The sequence below is a fragment of the Macaca mulatta genome, chromosome Y (assembly GCF_049350105.2).
Source record: "Macaca mulatta isolate MMU2019108-1 chromosome Y, T2T-MMU8v2.0, whole genome shotgun sequence".
NCBI classification, from domain to species: domain Eukaryota; kingdom Metazoa; phylum Chordata; class Mammalia; order Primates; family Cercopithecidae; genus Macaca; species Macaca mulatta.
Window position 1 is genome coordinate 5033822 of NC_133427.1, and position 27176 is coordinate 5060997.

General features: G+C 39.4%; 1 protein-coding gene across 8 annotated transcripts in view; it reads left to right on the top strand.

Annotated features, from left to right (window-relative positions):
* The window catches only part of LOC106995406 (thymosin beta-4-like), a 212177-nt gene that overhangs the window by 112404 nt on the left and 72597 nt on the right, over positions 1-27176 (top strand). For all 8 annotated transcript variants that reach the window (XR_013413264.1, XR_013413257.1, XR_013413261.1 and 5 more), the window contains 2 exons: positions 1102-1175; positions 21273-21335. The gene's annotated coding sequence lies outside the window, so the exon portion shown is untranslated. The remainder of the gene's footprint in view (positions 1-1101; positions 1176-21272; positions 21336-27176) is intronic.

Below are 27176 nucleotides of genomic sequence, written 5' to 3' on the forward strand. Positions count from 1 at the left end.
CCTTACTAATTCTATAGTCAAGCAAAAGGAGAGGTGCATGCCAACCAAAGAGGGGCATATTTTCAGGACTGCTTTTCTCTACTGGCCTCTCCCGTCTTGAGGAAAAGGGCCATGTGAAATGTGTGTGTGTGCATATGCCCAAGCATGTGCCTTGTGGCTGGGAGCTCCATGTAAACATGCAGTTCTTCTTCCCCTTCTCCTCATTCTCCTTCTCTTCCTTCTTCTTCCTCTTTTCCTCCTCCTCCCTCCTCCTCCTCTCTCCTCCTCCTCCCTCCTCCCTCCTCCTCCTCTCTCCTCCTCCTCCTCTTTTTCTTCCTTTCTGCTTCTGCTTCTTCTGCTTCTGCTTCCTCCTCCTTCCTCTTCTTATTCTTCTCCTTTTCTTCTTCTTTCCTCTCCTTCTTTCTCTCCTCCTCCTTCCTCTTCTTATTCTTCTCTTTTTTCTTCTTCTTTCCTCTCCTTTCTCTCCTCCTCCTCCTCTTCTTCCTCTTCTTATTCTTCTTTTTTCTTCTTTTCTCTCCTCCTCCTCCTCCTCCTCCTTCTTCTTCTTCTTCCTTCTTCTTCCTTCTTCTCGTCCTTCTCCTCCTCCTTCTCCTCCTCCTCCTCCTCATTCCTTTCTTCTTCTTCCATTAAAAAGTTACCATTCCAGTCTTTTAAGTGTGTGGTTCTGTGGAATGAGGCACATTCATATTGTTGTGCAACCATCATCACCATCTCTAGAACTTTTTCATCTTCCCAAACAAAAACTTGCCTGATTTACTCCCCCCATTTCCGCAACCATCATTGTAATTTCTGTCTCTATGAACTCAAGTGCTCTGAGAACCTCATACAAATGGTATCCCAGGATATTTATCCTTTTATGTCTGCCTTATTTCTCTTAGCATGCTTTACCTCTTTTAAAGCCAAGCTTTAATTTAATAACCTTTATTATTATTTTTACTCTGAATTGTTGAACTGAAGGTTGGTGGGATGATATAGTCCTCAGTCCCTTGATCTCTTGGGTTGAATAACTGCATATATTAATCCATTATTTTAGAACTATTTATCCATTGTAAAAGCCTCTTGAACCTAACAGATGCCTAACACATGGGTCTCTCTCCCCAGATTGTTTGGTGTCTCCTTGGCAAAAGAGGCTGTTGAGAATACAACTATTCAGGCTCCCATGAACTCCTTAAAAGGTAAAGCAAGCTTTATTCTTTTCCGTGCCTTTGGGCACCAACATTGGTCATGCTCAGTAAAGGGAATTGAAGTTTAGAGAATGTGAAATGGGCAGCATATACAGGTTGGTCTCAGGATCCTTTTGGGTTCTCCCAATAACCCAAGAAAGTAGCTGTAATTTTCCCCATTGTACAATATAGAAAACTGGGAGTTAGATGGAATAATGGACAAGTTTGACAAAATTTGTTGGTTGGGGGCTACATTGCAGGACTTTTTGTTTTAAAAGCTCATGTTCTTTCTTCATACTTTAAATTTCTGTTCCTGGCATCAGAAACTGAGTAGATTCTCCCTCCAAGTATTTGGAAAGGAAATATAAAATTTAATTTTTTCACCATACTGAATATTGTTTCTTTCAGACAATATCCCTACACGTAGAACCAGAAACAAAGACATTATAGTCCTTAGGCACTTGGGGTTCAATCTCCTTTGCAATTCTCAGGAAGATCATTTGTTTTACACAATATTCCCTTTGAACTTGGACTCACTTTGGGACTTTAAGTAACCTACAGGGTTCCCTTACTGAACAGTTGTCCCATTATGATAGGGAATTGTTTTTACTCCTCAAATCAAAGTGATAGTAAACTTTTCAATGTGTAGGGTGAACCCTTGCAAACACTTTTTTTCAAGTTCCTTTGCCTTGGCTCGGTGTCTAACTAAGGAAATGAGAAACCATCATCGCAGATGGGTAGAGAGCTTGCTGGTCAGGTCATCCCTGCTGCTTGCAAACAATCCAGACCTTGTCTGAGTGGGGTAAGCATGGCGAGCCCAATAGAAACAGCTTGGGGTGGTCATGGCTGTTCATTTTTTTCTCTATTTCTGGACCCTACAACCTACAGTGTCTGTTTGTCTCATTATTCCCTTTCTGGGTGGCAGAAATGGATATAAAACCTCTGTGGTGGTTTCACCTTCCTCCCTTTTATTATTACTTTTGTACCTTTTTATGCCCCGCTATGTTACGAACACTCTTACTGCTCTGAGTTTAAGCCAGCACATAAATAATTATGGAAATAAAATGAAAGCATGTATTGTTTAACTTACCTTTAGTTATTTCAGAGGGAAAAAAATACATGTGACCTAAACATTCCAACGTATTTCTTAACTGTTGTATCTGTTTTGGAAAAACAATCTCAGTAAATTTTCTTTTTAAGTTTTTATTTCCTTAAGTTTTTGTGGGTACATAGTAAATGTATATATATTTATGGGGTACATGAGATGTTCTGATACAGGCATGCAATGTGAAATAAACACATCATGAAGAAGGGGGTATTCATCCCTTGAACATTTATCTTTTGAATCTCAGTACATTTTAAAGCAATTCGGTTCGATAAGTAGATATCAGTCACATTTGGTATTCAATTCTAAATTTACTTAAATTAATACAATGAAAATTCTCCATATCTGTAGCCTAGAGATTTTCAACCAGAGGTGATTTTGTCCCCAAGGGAATATCTGGCAATGTCTAGAGACATTTTCAGTTGTCACTACCAGGGAAGAGGTGCTACTGGTATCTAGTAGGGGGCTCAGGAATGCAGCTCAACATGCTGCATAGTAGCATTACCATGCAGAGAATAGCCACCATCACAAGGAACAATCGGCCCAATATGTCAACAGTGGTGAGAGCATCACTGGTATCTAGTGGGGGACTCAGGGATGCAGTTCGACATGCTGCATGATAGCATTACCATGCACAGAACAGCCACCATCACAAGGAACCACCAACCCAATATGTCAACAGTAGCGACAGTGAGAAACTGCACTTGTCACATTTCATGTGCTGAATGTCCTAGGTAGCTAGAAGCTGCAATATTAGGCAGCACCAACTTAGAGCATTCCCCACTGTCACTGCTGACATTTGGTTCTATCAGGCAGCGTGCTCTCAGCTGAGAGGGAAAAGTTAAAGAGGACTGGGAGCACGAAAGTGATATTCCTATGAAGACACATTTCTTTGAATGAGATACCACAGATTCTAGATTTCTTTGCCATAGACAGGCTCTATGTTTCTCAGGTTATGATTGTTACTGAAGTCATACTATTAGTAACAGTACTCAGCTGTTTGTGGAGTACTCCACGATCCACAAATGGTTTGTCATAAATTGTCTCATTTAATTTTTGCAAAACTGTAAACCATAGAAGCTCTCTATTTTAAAGGTGAGAAAAGTGGGGTGATTTATTTGTTTGTCATAACAATGTGTCACATGAACCCTTGTATATTTTAAAAAGAAAACTGGCTAGCACGTGACCTGCTACATGGGTGCAGTCCAGGTCTTTATGTGACAGTATCTATGAATTCATAGATTGTATTTTTATAGGGACATTTCATTAAAGTAAAGCAGAACTTCACCCCCTTCCCTTCACACTTAAACAGGACTTTTTGAGAGATGATGTGCCCTTTTTTGACATGTATCAAGTCATTTTATTTTTCATATTTGGGAAGACCATTTCACTCAGATTAGCTTATGCAATTAAAGATAACATAATGCATGTGTCTTAGTTTTCCTTTAGCTTCTACTTTAAAAAGAATATTTGAGGATGTCTTTAGTTACACATTAATTATGTTATCCTGACCAAATGAGGTAATTTGGAGAGAAATCAAAGTATATAATATGAAATGAGATGTATAGGAACCCAATACTAAAATTCAGTCATTTGCTGGCTGTACAAAATAAAGGTAGCTAGCTGGCCATTTGCGTTTCATAAGACAGTCTTAACAACATTTTGCTAATGTTGTTATGAAGAGAGAAATATATCATGGACTGGATAAAAATAATGTTGTACATATACATCATGGACTACTGTGCAGGCATAAAAAGGAACAAGATCATGTCATTTGCAGGGAGATGAATGGAGCTAGAAGTCATTATTCTCAGCAGACTTACTCAGGAACAGAAAACCAAACACCTTATGTTCTCATTCATAATTGGGAACTGAACAGGGAGGGGAATAGCACACACTGGGGCCTGTTGCAGGGTATGGTAGGGAGAGGGAGGGCATTGGGATAAACAACTAATGCATGTAGGGTTTAATACCTAGGTGATGGGTTGATGGGTGTAGCAAACCACGATAGTACATGTTTACCTGTGTAACCAGCCAGCATATCTTGCACATGTGCCCTGAAACTTAAAAATTGAAAAAAAGAATTAAAGCACCCAAAGAGAGACCCCTCAACAATTTCTACACTGGATAGTTGAAATAGAAGCGTAAGTTTTGGAGACCATGAAATGGACTTCCTATGTTTAAATATCTTAATGATTTCATTGCATAGATGGTTAAGACCAACCACTATTTTCATCTCCACCTGCAACACAGTCCACTGTTTTCATTATTTCCTGAGGCTTTATTATGCACCTGAGTGGACTATCTTTGCACACTACCATGGAAGAAATGATTTCTGGTGAAGTAGTTTCCATGCCTTTCTTAGATAAAGGATTTGAGGAAATTGTTTGAGATGATGCCTTTCTCTGCTGAGCATTGCAGATGGAATATGATCAGTTTCTGTAACACTATATGTTTTGGCCTAAAAACGATGCGTATGGACAGAGTTGCAGTGAACCAAGATTGCTGTACTGCACTGCAGGCCGGGAGATGGAACTAGACTCTGTCTCAAAAAAAAAAAAAAAAAAAAAAAAAAGATGCCTATGGAAATGTGGAATACATTATGTGACAAAATACTTAGGAGTCTCTTTGTCTTCTTAATGTTTAAAAGGATATTTGTGCTAATTGAGAGGTGCCAAATTTACAGCTTTGAGATTTTGCAAAATTCATTTCTTGTATAGGACGTACAGGAGCCCAGGCAAACTAGACTATTTCTGGACTTCCTTCACTGGCTCACATAATGCATTTTTAATCATATTTGAAAAAAATGACTTCCATCAATAGTGGACTGTGGAAATGAGGATTTGTTGTTATAGTAGATAAAGTAGATTGTATAGAAAGAAGACATGGCAGGAGGTATGGCAGACATGACTTGGTTGGGAGGTAAAATATATATTTATGTATTACAGTTTGCTTAAGAAAATCCATTTGGAACTTCCCTGTGGTTCCTGGTGTCCCCCATATTTTAGGGGTGAGTCAGGGAGTTACGTGTGTGAATTACAAATTTCACATGAATGGGACATGTGCATTTTATTGTGAAGTCTTCAGTGCCATGCTTATCATTTTAACCTTCCGGTTTCCTAAGACCTTAAAGCAAGCATGTCCAACCCATATTATATATATTTTATATAGTACGTGTAATATATATATTTTATATATATGGAATATATATAATACAGCATACTATATAGTATATACAGTATCCATATATGATGCCATATACAAGGTCATACACACACATACACACAAAAAATATGCCACATTATTAAGTAAGTTATGTATAAATGTTGATTGATTTGACAAAAATCTAGGTTTTCTAGCAGGTAGAGATATCAAGATCCTAAGATGTGAAAACACAGGTAACTCGTGGTGGATCTGGGTATTAGCTCAAGTGTTCTTCCCTGCATAATCAATACTGGGGCATCAGAAAGATGTTCATTTATTTTTGTTTTAAATGAACAGGAAATTATTTTTCAGAAAGTTAATTTAGCATTGTATTCCTCAGTAATAACCAGAAGAGAAATCTGAACCTTTCTACAGATATTGTTTTATCTGACTTTTACATGCTTTGACCTGGTTGTCTTGAAAATATATTTGAACATGAAATATTTAAATGAAGCAACTTTTATTTATGGAAATAAAAACCACTTTCCTTAGGGCATATTATATAAACTTTTATAAATATATCATAAGATGAAAAATGGAAGTATTTGTGAGAATCTAGTATTTCAGTTTTCTTTCCTCTGGAATGAGTTACTCTCATATGTAACAGGTGCCTTTACATCACCTCATGAATTATAAACACTTAAATATTATGGGAAATACTTTTGCCTTCCTGTGACATACTGGGGTATGGTATAAACATTTAGTGAATGAATAAATTCTGATAGCTAACCGATTTCTCCTGTTTAACATAATCAACTCAGCCATTTATTCATTTGCTTTTTAAAAACATTCTTGTGTTTGCTTATTATATGCCAGAGCTTCTTATGCAAGGTGCTACTCATATAGGCATAGACTCTGTCCTTCATGGAGCAGAATTAGTATACTTAACAGAGAAAGACTTAAAAAAGTAACGAAGGCAGCATTTGCTGAATTAGTATGCATTGTATCATGTGATTTCAGGAAAATAGGGTACTAGGCTAAGGAAGAAGATAGGAATTATTGCAAAAGTGCTCTGAGGATATGAACTTTCAAAGAGTAGTAGGGTTTTCTAGGTAAAGGGAAGAGCAGGTGCAATGGCACTGAGGCAAAAAATTATTTGGTACCTTTAGGAAAGTTTAAGAAGCTGCTATATCATGACAAGACACTTGGTGACAGGGTCTTAGAGGATCACTTTATATTCTGTATAAAGTGCACTGATGGAAGCAGAGAGGTTATAAGCAGGGGCAAGGGGAGGGGCGTGATTTGACCCAAGGTATTTTTGGGACCGTTGAAGAAGGCCGAGAATGGAAAATGGGAGTCTGGTTCTGAAACAAATGCACTAATTCAGGCAGGTGAGGCTGCACCGAAGGCAGAGTGAGGCAGATGGATTTAGGGAGATGAGAGGTAAAATTGGTCAGGGTTGGATACAAGAAGCAAGGGAGATGGAAAATCTGTTTCGATGCCAGTTTCTTAGGAAAATGCGGAGAAAGATTAGTTATTTAGATGAAGGCAATTGGAGGAGAAGCTGGGATTTTCCTGGCAGGATAAAGGGAAACCCTGTTAAAATTCATTTGGGGCATAATAACTTTAAGCCTGTGAGATTATCAAGGGGAGCTACTAAACAGACTGGTGGATACCTGAAGTCTCTGACTTAGAAACAGTGAGGAATAGAGATGTAAATATGAGTTGTCCAGAATGGTATGGTATTTATGGTCATCAAGGAAAATTCTTGGGTATGTTTGATATTTCAGCACATTGCTGGGATTCTTCCAGGGTTTGGCCCTAGGAGTATTTGTAGTTGCTCCTCTCAACGATGATTTAGCAAGCATGGTTGGAGAGATGAGGACTGGCATTTTCTGGAATGTTGGCCTCCGTGAGAATTCGACATGAGTTTTAGATGGTACAGCAGTTGGAATCAGAGGCTGAGGAATGGGACCAATACCTATTCCAATCCCCACCGTTGACCACATCCATCACCATCATCTCCCTGCCCTTTTCTTCTCCAAAGTAATGGTTAGAAAAATAAAACTTTTATCAGGCACAGTGGCTTATGTCTGTAATCCCAGCACTTTGGGAGGCCGAGGCAGGTGGATCACGAGGTCAGGAGATCGAGACCATCCTGGCTAATATGGTGAACCCCGTCTCTACTAATTACAAAAAATTAGCCGGGCGTGGCAGCGGCCGCCTGTAGTCCCAGCTACTTGGAAGGCTGAGGCAGGAGAATGGCGGCAACCCGGGAGGCGGAACTTGCAGTGAGCCCAGATGGTGCCACTGCACTCCAGCCTGGACAACAGAGTGAGACTCTGTCTCAAGTCACTTCACATTTCAAATAGAAAAGTAGAGTTTCAGAGAATGAAAATGATTGTGGGCCGGGGCTTGCACAATGGGAAGGAGATAAAGTGTTGACTGTAACATGGGTCACACACCCTTTGTCCATGTCAGACCTTGTGAGGTCTACTGGAGATAGAATATCATCAGTGGAATGGGGGTTGCTTCTTAGAGGGATGGGGCAGAGTAAGGTAAAGGATTTAGTGGACCAATACCCGGAAGGAGCAGTGTGTTTTTAGAAGGCCTTCTCCCAAATCCTGCCTGGCCAGGAAGGGGAAGAGTATAGCTGTGGAGGATTAGGGGAGTGGGGGAGCTCAGAGCATGAATTGTAGAGTCAGATGAGCTGGATCAGAATCTTGTCACTCCTGTATTCCTCATACGTATAATGAGAAAAGAAGACTATTTTATGGAAGTGCAGTGAGGTCTGAGTGACTGCAAAATGCTGGCAAGTGTCAAGTTTCAAGCACACATAAGGTCGTTTTTTAAAAAATATTTTTATTTCCATAGGTCATTGGGAAATAGGTGATATTTAATTACATGAGTAAGTTCGGTAGTGGTGATTTGTAAGATTTTGGTGCACCCATTACCCAAGCAGTACACACTGCACCCAATTTGTAATCTTTTATCCGTCACCCCCTTCCCACCCTTCCCCGGACCCCCCAAACTCCACCATGTCATTCTTATGCCTCTGCATCCTATAGCTTAGCTCCTACTTATGAGTGAATGCACAATGTTTGGTTTTCTGTTCCTGACTTGATCATTTTGATACTGTGACTCCCTTTTCTCATCCCAAACCTTTTGACTCAAAGTTGATCAATCAAGCGATTGGTTTGTGGCTAGTAAGATGACAAGTCTTCTTCCAATCAAACATTTTTCTCTATGGAAGGGTTTGTGGTCTCACAAGCTTCAAGGAATGAAGCGGTGGACTGCAGTGGCATGTGCTAAAGCTTGATTAGAGAAATGCACAGACTCAAAGAGTGTGCTGCAGCAAGATTTATTAAAGCAAAAAAGAAAGTAAAGTGAAAGTGAAATTAAAGCTTCCACGCAATGGAAGGGTTCCTAAAGCGTTGCTATTTCTGGTTTGGGTGTCTTACGCTTATATCCCCTTATGACCTCTCCCTTTGTCCTTTTTCCGTTGTATATAATTAGCTTATTTTCTATCCGCTTGTGGGTTGAAGGACCTGACTGGTTAAAAATATCAGGCTGCAGCTACAGCTTAAACTCCGTATATGATTTGTTGAGGTTTCAATCCCTTAGCTTGCAGCTGTAACTTATTTTGGCTTAGGGGAAAGTCCCCTTGGGGAAGTCCGTATTGATCCAGGAAGTCCAGACAACTTTGCCACTTAGTCCCTCACTAGGGAAGTGGAAGGTTAAGGACTCCCACAGATTAATTTGCCTGTCTTGGATGGGATGCACCAGGCTTGTCTTATCATTCTCTTGCCCATGCCTGGGATCAGCTCTCTCTCAAAGGGGTCCTGGGTACACTTTGTTCATCATTTTGTGTGCCTGCTTATACAGTGTTCACAAGAGAGCCCTGGGGGAGACAAGATACATAAAAACATCTCTTATGCGTACCTGTGAAAATGTGCCCCAAAAGTCGTAAATATTGAGTTGTTCAAAAAGAGAAACAGTGCTGGAGAAAGAATGCAGAGGAGCCTGTGAGGGAGGCAGAGACACTGCAATGGTTGCCCTTCTTTGTTGCCCTCTGTGTCTGCTGAGATTTTACCAGGAAGAGAAACCTATCTACAGAGATAGAAGGGCACTGTTATCTCCTATAGGATACTTCTGGGTTTTTTTTTAAATGTGGCATTTTGTAGCCTCCGTGACAGCAACACAAACATCCTAACCACTGCAAAATAAACGTATGCATACATACACACACATAGACACAAACAAACACCCGTTTATCCTATCAGTTGGGCATCTTCCATAAACAAATTCACTCTCCCTTGATGAACTTGATTTGCAAGCCCCAAACCAGATAAGGTGTAAGTTAAGAAGAGAGCCTGCTGGCGCAATGGTACCATTGCAAATCTGTTTTAGTTATTTCCCATTACGATGTCTTTCCGTACTGAGTATTCCTGTCTCCTTATATTCCCTATGTGGAATGGGAATTTTGAGTCATTGTATTAGTCTCTGTTTATGGCCATAAACTCATACAAAACTTGATAGATTTAAGTGATTTAGTAACACACCACTTGTCAATTGTATGGAAAATGTCCGAGTTCAGTAATCCATTTTACAAAACCAGAAACATGGATAGAGACATGTTTGGAAACACCACATTTCGTTATTGTTGTTGTTTTCCTAGTTTTTATTCTTTTTTCCCAATAGTTCCTTGGTTGGTTAACAGCATGTATTTCTAAAACATTTTCCACCCTACCTCCCATCAATAATATGATGTTAAATTTATTTTATTAAAATAAAAAAGAGAGCCCTTCACTGGGTGTGATGGCGTGCACCTATAGTCCCAACTACTTTGCATTCCAGTCCTTTCTTCTGTGATGTTCATTTTGATGTGATATTCTCATCCATCCTTCTCTTCTATTTTCTTTCTCCTGGGCCCACACAATTTCCTTTTCGTCACTTCCTCCTCCTTCTCCTCCTCCTTCTTCTACTTCTTCCTCTTCCTCCTCCACCTCCTCCTTCTTCTTCCTTCCCACTTCTTGCTTTCTTCTTCTTCCTCCTCTCCTCCACCCTCCTCTTTCTCCCTCCTCCTCCCTCCTCCTCCTCCTGCTCCTCCTCCTCCTCCTCCTCGTCATCCTCCTCCTCCTCCTCCTCCTTCTTCTCCTCCTCCTCCTCCTCCTCCTCCTCTTCCTCCTCCTCCTCCTCCTCCTCCTCCTTCTTCTTCTTCTTCTTCTTCTTCTTCTTCTTCTTCTTCTTCTTCTTCTTCTTCTTCTTCTTCTTCTTCTTCTTCTTCTTCTTCTTCTTCTTCTTCTTCTTCTTCTTCTTCTTCTTCTCCTCCTCCTCCTCCTCCTCCAGCACCACCTTCTTCTTCTTCCTCTTTTTCTCCTCCCTCCTCCTCCCTCCTCCCCCCTCCTTCTTCTTCTCCTTCTTCTTCTTCTCTCCTTCTTCTTTTTCTTCTTCTTCTTCTCCTCCTCCTCTTCTTTCTTCTTTTTCTCCTCCTTCTCCTCCCTCTTCCTCTTCTTCTCTTCCTTTTTATTCTTCTTCTTCCTCCTCCTCTTCTTTCTTTTCTTTTTTCTTCTTCTTCCTCTTCCTCCTCCTCCTTCTTCTTTCTTCCCATTTCTTCCTTCGTTCTTCTCTTCCTTTGTCCTCCTTCTCCTCTTCTTCCTTCCTCCTTCTCCTTCTCCTTCTCCTTCTTTTCCTTTCTTCTTCATCTTTTTTTTTTTTTTTTTTTTTCAGATGGCATTTCACTGTGTCACCCAGGTTGGAGTGCAGTGGTGTGACCTCAGCTGACTGCAATCTCTGCCTCCTGGGTTCAGGCAATCCTCAGACTCTGGAGTAGTTGGAACTACAAGTGCCCACTGCCACGCCAAGCTAATTTTTGTTTTTTTTAGTAGAGACAGGGTTTCACCCTGTTGACCAAGCTGGTCTTGATCTCCTGACCACAAGTGATCTGCCCACCTCAGCCTCCCAAACTGCTAGGATTACAGGTGTGAGCCAGTGCATGGGCCAGGAATCCACTTTCTGTCTTTGTAGACCACATTTTGTTTTAATAATGAAAGCATTCAAAATGAATTTGAGACCTGTTGAGACCACCTAAGTCGTGGAAACCCTAACCCAGCAGTGCTAGAGGAATTAAAACACACACAGAGAAATATAGGGTGTGGAGTGGGAAATCAGGGGTCTCACAGACTTCAGAGCTGACAGCCTCAAACAGAGATTCACCCACATGTTTATTGACACCCAGCCAGTGATAAGCTTTGCTTCTACAGATTATAGATTAACTAAAGTATTCTTTATGGGAAACAAAGAGATGAGCCAAAATAAAGGGATGGGCTCTTGTTAGTTATGTGCAGCACCAGCATGTCCTTAAGGCACAGATCACTCATGCTATTGTTTGTGGTTTAAGAACACTTTAAGTGGTTTTCTGCCCTGGGTGGGCCAGGTGCTCCTTGCCCTCATTCCGAAACCCACAACCTTCAGCTTGGATGTCAAAGCCATCACGAACATGTCACAGTGCTGCACACATTTATTTATGGCCAGTTTTGGGGCCAGTTTATGGCCAGATTTGGGGGCCTGTTCTGAACAGAGACCCACAGAAATCAAGTGGGGTTCAAGTCTCTGGTTGAAGATGAGGTGCTATCATCTGTTTTCAAGTGGGAATGAAAACATAAGTACCTCTTTGTGAGCTCATTTAGGGGAGAGAACTGCTAGTGAAGAAAGCCAGTGAGAGGTCAGAGCTGTGTAGAGAAGGCACATCCCTTGGAGCACACCATCGTTGTTCAAAGGAAGAAGGGGATGCACTGTGCATGTGTTGTACTGCAAGTTACAGATATTTGAAGACAGCATTACTAAACAAAAGGGCTTGCTGCCTGACACAGTAGAAGATGATACTACGACATCAGGTTTTAGAGGAAAGAAAAACTTTTTATTATAGGTTGACCAACAAGGAGGAAGGAGTCCAGCTGAAATCTGTCTCCCCATGATGACTTTAAGGCAATAATTTTTATTAAAAAAACTTATTTTAAGTTCTGGGATACAAGTGCACGATGTGCAGGTTTGTTACATGGTAAAAGTGTGCCATGGTTGTTTGCTGCACCTATCAACCTATCACCTAGGTATTAAGCCCACATGCATTTGCTATTTTTCTTGATGCTCTCCTGCCCCCTGCCCCTGCAAGAGGCCCTAGTGTGTGTTTTTCCCCTCCCTGTGTCCATGTATTCTCATAGTTCGGCTTTCACTTATGAGTAAGAAGAACATGCAATGTTTGATTTTCTGCTCCTGTGTTAGTTTGCTTAGTTTACGGGCTTCCAGCTCCATCCATGTCCTTGCAAAGGATGTGATCTCATTCTTTTTATGGCTGCATTGTAGTCCATGGTTTGTAAGCACTACAACGTTTTAATCCATCCTATCATTGATGGGCATTTGGGTTGATTCTATGTAGTGCAATAATTTTATTAGAAAATATTTTGGGTGTGGATCCTAGGATTAGTGGGTGATTGGTGGAAGGAAAGGAAGATGTGGCAAATCCTTGGGCAGGCAGAGTTATCTCTTCACACAACCTTATGGATCACATGTAGCAATTCAGGGGGTGTTAGTAGGAAGCGTTATGGAAATTCAGGCTATGATGTCAGCAAGCTTGTTCTAGACATATTTTAGTTAGCTCTGTTGGTTTCAGCTGATTTCAGCCAGTGTTGTTGTATTACAAGCATGGGAAGTTTCAGCATTTCAGCAGGTTGTTTCTTTTCTTATCTGCTATCCTGTAAACCTATCAATTTCTCTTAGTCATTGGTTTCTTCAACTCTTCGGAGCAGAATTTCAGTGGGAGTTGGCAAACTACTGCCTGCAGCCCAAATGGGCTCTGCTCTCTATTTTTGTAAGGCTCATGAGCTAAGAATAGTTTTTGCATTTTTAAATGATGAAAAAATTCAAAGAAACAGAACATTTTTTGACACATGACATTTATACAAAGTTTAAATTTCTGTCTGTCAGTTTGCTCAGGCTGCTGTAATAAAGTATCGCAAACAGTTTTGTTTAAACAATAGAAATTTATTGTCCTGCAATTCAATGCTGGAGACCAGAAGTGTGAAACTCAAGTGTCGCTGGGGTTGGTTCCCTGTGAGAGAGTTGTGAGGGAAGGATGTGTTTCAGCGTTCTCTTCTTGGCTTATAGACATTTTTCCTATGTCTTCACATCGTTTTCCCGCCATGGGTATCTCTCTCCGTGTCCAAATTTTTCTTTGTTATAAGGAGATCAGTAATTTGGTTAGAGCCCAACCTAAACACCTCATTTTAAGCAATCATATCTGCAAATAATCTGTTTCTAAATAGTATCATAGACCAGGGTGCTCAGGGTCCAACATATCAATTTTGGGGGGAACACAGTCATGTGTGACAGCATTTCTACATAAAATATTATTGGAGCACAGCCATACTTATTCACTTTTGTCTGGTCTATGGCTTATTTTGCACTATGCCAGCAGAGTCAAATAATTTCAGAGCAAACTGCATGGCCTGTGAAGATGAAAACCAGGATCTGTGGTATAATATCCAGAGCCCAGTGCAAAATAAGAATGCAAGTCCCCTTTGAAAAATTAAGAATGTGAAGACAGTGATGGCAAAGCATTAAACCAAGGTTTGGCCCCTTCTAAATGTGGGGCCCTGCGTGGCTGCAGTTTGCTCACCCACGAAGACTTCCCTGCCTAAAATTTCCACTATCTGGTCATTTACAGAAGAAAACAAAAATTGTTGGTCCTGCAATAAGAGCAGAGCTGGGAGTGAGAGCTTGGGCTTCAGGGGCATCAGCCTGATGCAGGACCACAGAGGCATCAGGCCTGAGTATAATCAAAAGATACCAAGAAACGAGGTTCATGTAATTTACCAAGGACTAGTGTTGGTTTAGTTCCTCTTTCTTCTTTCATCTTTGTAGAGTTTTCTGCGCTCAGCGTGTCCTTAATGGTCACTGCAGCTTGCTCCATTTCATTTGAGTGTTTTAAACCCTCTTTCCTGCAGCTTCCTGGAGAGGATGTGCTCCTGTTTGATGTCTGTCCCTTACAGTATGTGATTGTAGCACATGCACCCTGGCAGAAGGGCTAGTTGAAATGCAATGCTGTTGTTTTTAAGCTCTTAGAAGTAACAGTTCTAATTGGGATTTTGATCAAGTGTGCTTGCCATCTAAGCAGTCCAGGACCATCTGGGGCAAGGACCACATGGGGGTCGTGGGGAAGGTAGTTCTTTATTACCTTTGTTATGGCTACAATGCTTCCTGGCTACCTCTAGTGTTTGGACTTGTAGTCAAATGTAATCCTTCATTAAAATCAAACAGGCAACAACATTCCAAAAAGTCTTCGGTTACGGACTATATTCTGTCTTCCCTGCAAATTTAGATGTTGAAGTCCTAACCCCCAGTTGCTCAGAATGTGACTGTATTTGGAGTTAGGATCTTTAAAGGGGTAATTAAGGTAAAATGAAGTCATTAGGGAGGGCCCTGATCCAATAGGACTAGTGTCCTTATAAGATGAGGATATAGACATGCACAGATAGATGACCCTGTGAGGACACAGGGAGAAGACAGAGTCTACAAGTCCCAGAGAGGGGCCTCAGAAGAAACCAGCCCTGCCCACACCTTGATTTTTGACTTTCAGGCTCCAGGATTGTGGGAGAATCAATGTTGTTTATAAGGTACTCCATCTATGTATTCTGTGATAGCAGCCTGAAGTGGACTAAAACACTTCATAACAAGAGGAAATGAGGACACAGACACACAGAGAGGAACTAGCTGATGAAGACACAGGAAGAAGATGGTGTCTACAAACCAGGAGAGAGGCCTCAGGAGGAACCACCCTGCCCACACCTGGATCTCAAACTTCCAGCTTCCAGGGCTGTGGGAAAATAAATGTCTGTTGTTTAAGTGGCCCAGTCCGTGGGGCTTTGTTGTGGCATTTCTAGAAAACTAACCCATCCATCTATATCCTCATAATTTCTCACTTGGCTGCTCTGTATACTCCTGTATCCTGTAGTGTATTACTTCAAAATATCTTCTAGTTTGCACTGCTGTGGTTCTCTTGTCCTCCTATTTGCTGTTCTGCTTCGAGGACTGCCTCGGCCTGTAGCACTTTCTGGGCCAATAAAGCTTTATTTATTGTGACAAATATATATCAAAGATAGGCTACTTACAGGATACCCTATACATTCTTTAGGGCATGTATGCATAGGAAACATGAAGCCGACTTTGTGTTCTAAAGATTATAGCATAGTTTTGGGTTAAAGTCTGTATATATCTCTCTTGAAAAAAAATTTTTTTAAGTTATAGACAGGGTTTCACTGTGTTGCCCAGACTGGTCTTGAACCGCTGGCCTCAAGCAATCCTCCGACCTTGGCCTTTTTGAGGACTGGGATGACAGGCATAAGCCACCATCCCTGGCCATATTTCTTGGTCATAAGAACTATCTGTAGGAGAGAAGGAGGTAGAGAATAGAGCCAGGATGAAATGAATGAGGTGGGTTTTAGTCCCAGTCTGGCAAGCTGGATGACCTTGGGCATGTTGTTAAAGTTCATGATGCAAGTAAAGGTTAGTATTAATAACTCATGAAGTAGAAATATGTGCAAGGGTCATTCGGACTTCCGTCTGATGCCTAGTCAGGAGAAGGCAGAGGAATGGGGAATGCACCAACAAGCATAAGCCAGTCTCCCACTCCCCAAACAATGTCCAGATGTGTTCACCTGAGACCTTTTTTTGTGTGTGGAACAAGACAGTGTTGCCCAGAGAGCTGCCTCGGAAGTCATTTTCAGGGATGTGTTTCATGCTGTGTGCAGGAATGCAGCCACTTTTTCTCCATGCTGGCTCCCCTGTTTTCAGTGGGTATCAAGCTGATGTCTGCTCTTGTTCATGTTTTCCATGACATTCTAGTGCATTTCTGCCTAACTCTGCCATTCTTGAGAACCTGGCCAAAGTGTGAAAGTGTCCCTCCTCCAGCCTGCCATCTACTTTCTTTTTGCTTTTTGTTTTTGTGTTTAGAGAAAAAGCAAAACACAAAACACAGACATATATAGTGTAGAATTCAGGATATATGGTGTACCAATACTACTTTTTCACCCTATTTTAGTCCTCCTCCTTATTTTAAAATACAGGTATAGTTAGAAGATACACTGGAAGACAGAATATAGCTTGTAACAGTAGACTTTTTGGAATGCTATTACTTTTTGGAATGTTTGATTTTAATGAATGATTATATTTGACTAGTCCAAACACTAGAGGTAGCCCAGAAGGGTTGCAGCTGTAACAAAGGTAATAAAGAACCAACCACCCCATGGGTGGATACAGTGACTCACACGTATAATCTCAGCACTTTGGGAGGCCAAGACAAGTGGATTACTTGAGGTCAGGAGTTTGAAACCCGCCTGGCCAACATGGAGAAACCCTGTCTTTAATGAAAATATAAAAATTGGTCAGTTGTGGTGGCACTCACTTGTAGTCCCAACAACTCGGGAGGATGACACCGTGCCCAGCTAGTGTTTTTGATTTTTAGTAGAGATAAGGTCTTGCTATATTGCCAAGGCTGGTCCTGAACTCCTGGCTCAGGTGATCCTCTTGCCTCAGCCTCCCAAAGTGGTAGAGTTACAGGTGTGAGCCACTGTACCTGGCCAGTAGTGCTTTATTTTACATACTTTCATAGATGTGTTGTGCTGAGATTACATTAGATAAACAGTTCTAAAAGTGGTCAATAATCTGTAAAGGTTCTAGGCTAAGTAAAAGCATACTTAGTATCTACCTGCCAAATGATGATATATGATTAGTTCTCTCAATCTACAAGTTTTTCTTTGAAATTTAAAGTGTTTCTTCATTGGAGTTGAAGAAGTAGCCTCAGAAGTAATGATTTTAGTCCATCATAATAAAACTTGAAAGCCTAAAACCTTTGCTAACTTTTTGGATAGCTGTAGGCAATACATGGTCATAGCACCTATATGTGTGATATGGAATAAATTCTAAAGTAATTGTCTACTGGAAGAGAGATGTGGGGTTGTCACAAGGTGAACTCAAAATTGAGGGTCAACCTGAGAGGCCACATGGGTTCTTGGTTTCATGCAGGGAGGAATTGAAGAGCAAGGCTGCATTGTGAAACAAGTTTATTAAAAGTGAAAACAAGTTTATTAAGAAAGTAAAGGAATAAAAGGGTGGCTGTGCCATAGGCAGAGCAATGGCATGGGCTGCTCGACTGAGTAAACTTAGATTATTTCTAGATCATATGCTAAGTAAGAGGTGGATTATTTATCAGTTTTCTGGAAAAGGGGTGGGGAGTTCTGGAACTGAGGTTTCCTTACCGTTTTAGACCATATAAGTTAGTTTCTAGACCTTGTCATAGCATTTGTAAACTGTCATGGTGTTGGTGGGAGTGTCTTTTAGCATGGAAATACATTATAATTAGTGCATAGTGAGCACACAGACAACCAGAAGTTCCTTTCATTGCCATCTTGGTTTTGGGAGGTTTTGGCTGGTTTCTTTACTGCATCCTGTTTCATCAGTGGGGTATTTGTGACCTGTATGTTGTGAAACCAGTCCTGCCAACCTCCTGTCTCATCCTGTGCCTAACCTCCTGCTAAGGCAGCACAGCAGGTCTTGGACCCATTTTACCCAGCCCCTGTTCAAGATAGAGTCCTTTGGGTTCTCACATCTCTGGCAGGGCTGCTGTCTTTTATGTATCTTTTTAATTGTCTGGAGAAATAGGAAGTTTTTTCTTCCATACGAAGTGTGAGAGAAAATGTGTCATTGTTGTTTTCTCCTGCATCACTTAGCCTGCAAATATTTACTCAGATGATTGCATATACATTGTGTTATCAGAGAGATTTCATGGAAGATTATTAAAAGAAAATGTTGGCTCTCATTAATAACATTTTGAGAAATGACTTTAGATACTGCTGATTACTAGCTATTGGAAGTGAAGCAGGCATGCAATCAAATTGGAGCTTTAAATGAATTACATATACCGATGCTATACTTGGCAGCCAGATATTCTAGATTAAGAACAAAACAAGTGTGTTATGCATTGCTTTGATTAGCATTCCAGAAATATGCCTATTTGTGTAAGTGATATTTGTTTTGTATACAGCATTTGACTATTCCACAAGCTGCCAAGACCTTGGCTATGTGGGATTATGGAGTTTTCAAAGGCTTGAGACTTTTTGTGCTCTGATGTCTATAGTTGTGAAAATGCACCTGTATACACATGTAGCAGCATATTTTTATAATTTATATTTTTAGCAATGAGAGAAAACAAAAATCACATGCCTATTTTCAGACATTGTTAGCCACACAGCATTTAACAGTTTCTTTATGGAATAAATGTTTGTTCCTTGAGTGAAATGATAAAGACTTACTTTGCCAATGGCAGGAGTGCCATGTGTTCACTTCAGATGGTCTTGAGGAAGAATTCGGTCTAAGCGTACTTATTAAATAACCACTAAATATTTTTGCTTTGGAGCAAAGTCGATATAGCCGTAAGTAACAAAATTAATTCTTTAAGGAACTCATAAGATATGTAAGTTGGATAAGTTTTTAAACAACGTTTCATTGCTACTAGAAAATTGGCTTTCGTTTGGGATTGCTATACTGGTTAAAAAAATTGTTTTTGAATATGCTTTGGAGAGGTAAGCACTGTAAGTTGGGACAGGCTCACGTACGTCTTGGAAAAAACTATTAAAGAGCTCAAAAATTTTAAAATTAAAATAATTAAAAATGAATTGTTCATATGCAACATTATTGACTATAGAATCTAAAATATTGTCATAAGAAATATATGCTATTAATGAAACTTATGTAAAGTAAAAAAGACACATTACTCCAAACAACAGTGGTCTGGGGATTGTTCATGGGCAGAGATTCAGCTACTTGCAAGATTACGTCTCTGTTATTTCACTTGGGAAATATCCAACAAACATTTATTCCATAAAGACGATGCTAAATGCAAATATCAAACTTGATGGTAGTTCTTTTTAAAGGTTAGTAAGCATCGGAATTTTCAGTAGAACTTGTTAAGAGAGGTTTCTGAACCCTGATCCCAGAAATTCTGATTGTAGATTGAGAAGAAGGCCCATGAGTTTTCATTTGAAATAAACTCCAAGAGGTGCCCATAATATCAGACACTGGTCATGCTTTGAGCAGTATTGTTATACAGAGTTGACAGTTGGCATGGGGCAGTTAGTTTCATACATATCTTTGATTTTAAAAATTGGCAATGGGTATTGAAAATAAGTTTCTTCATAGAGTCTTCCAGTGTATCTTCTAACTATATCTGTATTTTAAAATAAGGAGGAGGACTAAAATACGGTGAAAAAGTGGTATTGGTACACCACATATCCTGAATTCTATATTATATATGTCTGAAATTTAACTGGGAATTTCTACTGTAATTGGAAAATTTATCACCAATGAATATAATAATGAAATTTATTATTATAATAATGAAGATATATAATAATGAAAATAATCATGAATGTAGGAGAGCTAGGGCCATGCCTATATTTAGATGACTGACATTTTACTACATATGACTATTAATGTTTACAATTATAATTTACATTAAATATAATTTTGACAATCAAATCTCCATGCAAATGAATGTAACATTTTATTTTTTCAACCATGAGGCATAGCTACTATCAGGCACACACAGACATCACATATGTACACACATGTTATATATACTTTATATATTAAGTGTCTATATATTATATATACTATATGTAGCTATATATTATTTGTGTATATAGTTCATTTATTCAACAATCTTACTGTTTATTATTATAGTCATTCTTGAACAATGGAGTCTGGCTAGTGTCTTTGTTAATTAGGATGTATATAGTAATAAGTTATATACAGATGTGTGTAAGTAAACTTCATTTTCTGTTATGAAACTCTCATGTCAGAATCTAATAGATTTAGTCAATGTATTTTAATGGAGCGATTAAACTGGATTTATCCTAATGCTGTTGGATTCACTGAGATAAGGACCCAACTTAACAATACATATGTGCACATATATGTAGACATACATTTAATACAATGCATTTTCACGTAATCACTGGTAGAAGAGTATACAAAAAATAGCCCTATACTGAGTATTTAAAAGAAATGTTATATTAAGTATTCTGAGAAAAAGTTCCTTTGAAACAACAACCTTTGGAAAGTATTTCTTACTGAATAGAAAACATTTCTTGACCGGGTGAGGTGTCTCACACCTGTAATCCAGCACTTTTGGAGGCTGAGGAAGGGAGATCACGAGGTCAAGAGATCAAGACCATCCTGGCTAACACGGTAAAACCCTGTCTCTACTAAAACTACAAAATATTAGGTGGGCGTGGTGGTGGGTGCCTGTAGTCCCAGCTGCTTAGGAGGCTGAGGCAGGAGAATGGTGTGAATCCCGGAGGTGGAGCTGGCAGTGTGGTGAGTTTATGTCACTGCACTCCAGCCTGCATGACAGAGCAAGACTTCCGTCTCGAAAAAAAAACAAACAAAAACAAAAACAAAAAAAACCCCATGTATATGATGGATATGTATATGTATATGTATTTCTTACCCTAATTCCTCTGGCTGATGGTAAGAATCACTGCTTTCCCTATAAGTTTGTGCCAGGAGGTGTAACTTTTGCTTTTTAATTGTGTTGAAGTATGTTTTTGTTCTCTGTTTCATAATGACGCTTTTGCTCACGTTCATTTTATGCCAAGTGAAAAAGAGCAGGTGATTTGTTCAGTTTTCTAAACTAACCAGAATAAATGAGCATTGAAAAGCAACAATCACAGGTGAATTCATTTTCCCCCTTGGCTTTGTTTCTTTGTTTCCATGCTTCATTTATTTTTATTGTCCTTCTATTCTAGTGTCTGGAGCCCTGCAAGGAATCAGAGGACCTGAAGAAACACCAGTGCCAAAGCTTTTGTGAGGTAGGAGAATGTCAGTGGTACTTAAAACACTGGACCCAAATCTGACTGTGCTTACATGGGGTTATGGGTATGAATGGACCCTCTTATTCTTCTGCAGCTTTGGGAGTTCATTAACTGCAGGGGTGTGTGTGTGTGTGTGTGTGTGTGTGTGTGTATGTAAATTATTGTAAAAAGAATGGAGCCTTCTCAAAACCTGGCTACACACTGTGTGCATTATTGACTAACAAGACAAAAAATTTTATGATGTATGGAGGTAAGACTAGAAGCATTCTAAAGGTATAGACTGTCACCACCTTCCCACCTTACATCATAGCTATCTGAGAGATTTTCTGCATGCTTTTGAAATATACATGCCACTGGGGAGAAGAGACTCATATTACTGCTAATGGGGTTTCTCAAATATTTTCATCTCATTTTTCTCCCTTGGGGCTCCTCCCCATATACTGGGCTTTTAACTATACAGGAGAGAGACATCTTACTTCACCTGCCTATCAGTTAGATTAGTATCTCTTTATCCATCCATCCATCCATCCATCCATCCAGCTAGCCATCCATCCATCTATCTGTTTATCTATCTATCCACACATATCTATGTATGTATGTATGTATGTATCTATCCATCCATCCATCTCTCCATTCATCCATCCACCCTTGTATCCAGTCATTCACCTCTCTATCATCCTTATTAGGAGACTGTATAATGTTGTCCTAGAAGACAACTGTCTAAAATCACCAATAATGCAAAAAAGGGGAAGAGCTGCTTTACTGGACTCTCTTCCCCAGGGAATACAAGAGGCATAGGCCCTGACATAAGGCCAGGCAGACTGCCTGATTCCAAGGTTTCCAAGGACAGTGGGCCTGAGAATTATGAGAATTTGAAAGTTTTCGGGACCAGCAAAGAAAGAGTTGAAAGAGTCCACTTTGGCAGTCAGGAAAGTTTAGTTCAGGGTCTTGGCCAGAGGAAGTGCCCCCAACATCAGAATGAAATGATGTCATGGAGTATCTCTAAACAGAACTGGGGGGTGAAAGGGAACTCTTCCAAGGATCCAGAGACATTGGTCTGGTCTTTATCCACTACAGCAAATAATGTTATTGTAATCCCATGGCCTGTGTTTCACTCTCAATCTTATTCTGAGAAAATGACTGCAGAATTAGTACAATAATGACTTCATCAATATGTATTGTATGTAAAATATCTTCATAATCTTACATGACCTTTCCCATACTCCTGTAGTTAATCAGAGCAGACAGTAAGTCCCAAAGAGTTATGTGTGGAAGCCAGAAAGGACTGGGAAGTCGAGACTCCTTAAGGGAATGGCTTGTCCATAGTCAACCCTCCAGGTAGAAAATCTGGGTCTAAAACTTCTGTCTTCTGACCCCTCTCACTGATTGATTGTTGTTCCTGGTCTATTGCACTTGGCCAATCACCAGAGGTGATAGTGAGCCCCTTGAGACATAGAAAAGATGCGGCAGAAAGAAACAAAACTGATGATTTGCTGCAAAGACAAGGAGAGTGAGACCATCTCATGTTTTTTTTATGTGTTCTGCTTTTACTTTTTCTGTGCGCCCACTTTAACCATTTTAAAAAGATCTATTCATTCATTTATTCAACATGAACTTTTTGAATACCTACATCATCCCCTGCAGTTTGGTAGAGATATGGCTATAAACAAATCACACAAAAATTCCAGGCTTTTTGGGGCTTATTTTCTCTGCATAAAAGATCTCAGATGTGAATGAGGGGAACTTAAGTCTAATCCTAACTGCAAAATCAACTCACTCTATGAATTCAGTTAAATCCATTAACCTATGTCTTCAACCTCATTTCCAAATGAGGGATTTATCCTATTGGTCATGTACGGTGTTTATTAAAATAGATAATCAATGTCAATGCATAGTACAGAGCTTATCAAGCTGTACAAAAGTAACACAATGGTATTTGTATTATGTGTTATAGGCTTGTGGGTCACAGCTCTGTGAGGTATCTGAATCAACTATTGATTCTGAATTTTTGCCCACATTGGTAATCCTGGTCAACACAATTAGAGCAAACTCCCTACTGGAGTGACTATTGTGCTCTTAGCTTTTATTTTATATTCTATTCCATACATAAGCTATACATCCATATGCATGAAAAAATATATTTATAGAATCTTTTTTGTGTGTGTCATCCAGGCTGGAGTGCAATGGCCATTATTTTGTGATCTCCACTCACTGCACCTTCTGCCTCCTGAGTTCATGTGATTCTAGTGCCTTGGCCGCCCAAGTAGCTGGAATTACAGGCATGCACCACGATGCTCAGCTGATTGTTGTATTCTTAGTGGAGGCAAGATTTTGCTGTGTTGGTCAAGCTGGTCTCAAACTCCTGGCCTTAAGTGATCTGCTTACCTTGGCCTCCCAAAGTGTTGGGATTATAGGCATAAGCCACTCTTCCTGACTTGTTTATAGAATCTTGAGGAACAAGATGTTTGTTTTATAAATTTATTATGCCTAAATATCAATGACTCTGGGCTCATATTTTTACACACGATCACTGAGAAGGAAGATACAATTGAAAGTCATTTGAAACCTTTCTCCCTGTAAATTCCAAATTCAAGAGCAGGTTTCTGTAACTACCATTCTCTGAGGTAACTGTGAGGTGTTCTGAACCAAATCCTGTTTATTAAAATGGGACTCAGGTGTTCAAATTGTAATCGCTTCTGGCAGGAAAAGTTAATTGAAACTTGAAATGTGGTGAAAACAGATGCCATTTAATGTGAGGAGTTTGTTGAGTTGCTTCAGCCCAACGGTTAAATAACTCAAGACTTGATGTTCCATTTTAGTGGCTTTGATTGTTTTTACATCCCTGTGTGTTTTCTGCATCTGTTTTAATCTGCAGTAAGTATCTGACTGTTGTGTTGAAGTAGGCTGAACCTTGAAAACACTGATGGCTGTTTCAGCATTTTTAAGCCTAGTCACTTATGGAGGCAGGTCTAATACAATCCTGTTCATCCTCCCCATTCTCACGTTATTTGTTAGGAATACATACAAATTGTCATGACTCCAATCGATGATTGTCAAAGTTTTCCCTTTGTAAAAGTTCACACTGAAAAGGGACTCTAGGTTACATTATTCTTTGACTGAAAGAGTTACCCTGTTAGATACGTTTATTTGCAAGGCAGTCCAGGTTTGTCTTTTAAGGTGTGGGTTTGCAAACCGTGACTTGCAAGCAAACTGAATTGCCTTTTATTTCATAAATAAAGCTTTGTTTGAATACAACTACAATGGTTTCTTTACATATTGTCCCTGACTGATTTTGTGTTACAACAACAGAATTGAGTAATTGTGACATTATATGGCCCTTGTGGCTGAGAATATCTATTATCTGGCCCTTTATAGAAAAAGTTTGTCAATTCCTGCTCCAAGAGAAAGAACAGGTGAGGACACAGTAGCTAATGACTGTAGTATCAGCCCTAGGGAAGCTGAGGCAGGAGGATTGCTTGAGGCCAGAAGTTCCGGATTGCAGTGAGCTATGATTATGTTATTGCATAATCTGGGCAACAGACTGAGACCCTGTCTCAAACAAACAAACAAACAAAAAACACATACCAAAGAACAGTCACAATTATATTGCAAAATTCACCTAACCATTTAGATTATTGTTACTTCTTAATCTGTATTACCAGCACCCAAGCACCCACTTCTAAACATAAAGCATTGTTCTTGATAATTTTAATCACAAAATAAGTTTTCCTATGTGAAAGAGACTTTTGGAGACATGTTAACAGCAACATATCTAGAATTGGTTCATTTTGTTCTCAAATCCTGATCTCTTTCACTTCTCATTTGATTACCTATGCTTATATGTTACAAGGCAACTTTCTATTTTTAGGCTGATATCAGAGGTAATAATGTCATTTTTAAAAGAGGAAGTTAAACGTTTGTGTTAGAACAGTAATAAAATTAAGATATTTCAGCAGTCCTCTGGATTATATAGGTTTTTTTAATGTATCAATTTTTTGAACATGACATGTAATGATAGATACATAGACAGGCAGATAGATTCTGTTTCGTTGGTTTAATTTGTTAACTAACCATTATCACTGTTCTATTATTTTTATTATTTATTTATTTATTTTTTACCAAATCCAAAATGTACATTTTCCTAGATTGAAATACTCCTTTCTCCCACTTTCTTCTGTGAGCATTTACTGCTATAAATTTATCTCTACACACTGCTTCAGCTGTGTCCCAGAGATTCTGGTATGTTGTGTCATTGTTCTCATTGGTTTCAAAGAATATCTTTATTTCTGCCTTCATTTGGTTATGTATCCAGTAGTCATTCGGTAACAGGTTGTTCAGTTTCCATGTAGTCATGTGGTTTTGAGTGCGTTTTGTAATCCTGAGTTCTAATTTGATTGCACTCTGGTCTGAGAGATTGTTTGTTATGATTTCCATTCTTTTGCATTGGCTGAAGAGTGTTTTACTTCCAATTATGTGGACAATTTTAGAATAATTGTGATGTGGTGCTGAGAAGAATGTATATTCTGTTGATTTGGGGTGGAGAGTTCTGTAGATGTCTATTAGGCCCGCTTGGTCCAGAACTGAGTTCAAGTCCAGAATATCCTTGTTAATTTTCTGTCTCATTGACTTGTTTAATATTGACAGGGGAGTGTTAAAGTCTCCCATTATTAATGTGTGCAAGTCTAAGTCTCTTTGTAGGTCTCTAAGAACTTACTTTATGAATCTAGGTGCTCCTGTATTGGGTGCATATATATTTAGGATAGTTAGATCTTCTTGTTGAATTGTTCCCTTTACCATTACGTGGTACCATTGTGTGGCCTTCTTTGTCTCTTTTGATCTTTGTTAGTTTGAAGTCTGTTTTATCAGAGACTAAGATTGCAATCCCTGCCGTTTTTTTCTTTGCTTTCCATTTGCTTGGTAAATACTCCTCCATCCTTTATTTTGAGGCTATGTGTGTCTTTGCATATGAGATGGGTCTCCTGAATACAGTACACCAGATGGCTCTTGACTGTTTATCCAATTTGCCAGTCTGTGTCCTTTACTTGGGGCAGTTAGCTGATTTACATATAAGGTTACTGTTATTATGTGTGAGTTTGATTATGTCATTCTAATGCTAGCTGGTTATTTTTCCCGTTAGTTCATGCAGTTTCTTCATAGTATTGATGGCCTTTACAATTTGGTATGTTTTTGCAGTGGCTGGTACTGGTTGTTCCTTTCCATGTTTAGTGATTCCTTCAGGAACTCCTGTAAGACAGGCCTGGTGGTGACAAAATCTCTCAGCATTTCCTTGTCTGTAAAGGACTTTATTTCTCCTTCACTTATGAAGCTTAGTTTGACTGGATATGAAATTCTGGGCTAACAAGTCTATTCTTTAAGAATGTTGAATGTTGGCTCCCACTCTCTTCTTGCTTGTAGTGATCTCTTGCAGAAACACAGAGAGATCACTGTTAGTCTTATCGGGCTTCTCTTTTGCCCTCAACATTTTTCACTCATTTTAACCCTGGTTAATCTGATGATTATGTATCTTGGGGTTGCTCTTCTTGAGGAATATTTTTGTGACGTCCTTTGTATTTCCTAAATTTGAATATTGGCCTGTCTTGCTAAGTTTGGAAAGTTCTCCTGGATAATATCCTAAAGAGTGTTTTACAACTGGTTCCATTCTCCCCATCACTTTCAGGTGCACTAATCACTCATAGATTTGGTCTTTTCACATAGTTCCATAGTTTGTGGAGGATTTGTTTGTTTATTTTTATTCTTTTTTCTCCAATCTTGTCTTCATGCTTTGCTTCATTAAATTGATCTTCAATCTCTGATATCATTTCTTATGCTTGATTGATT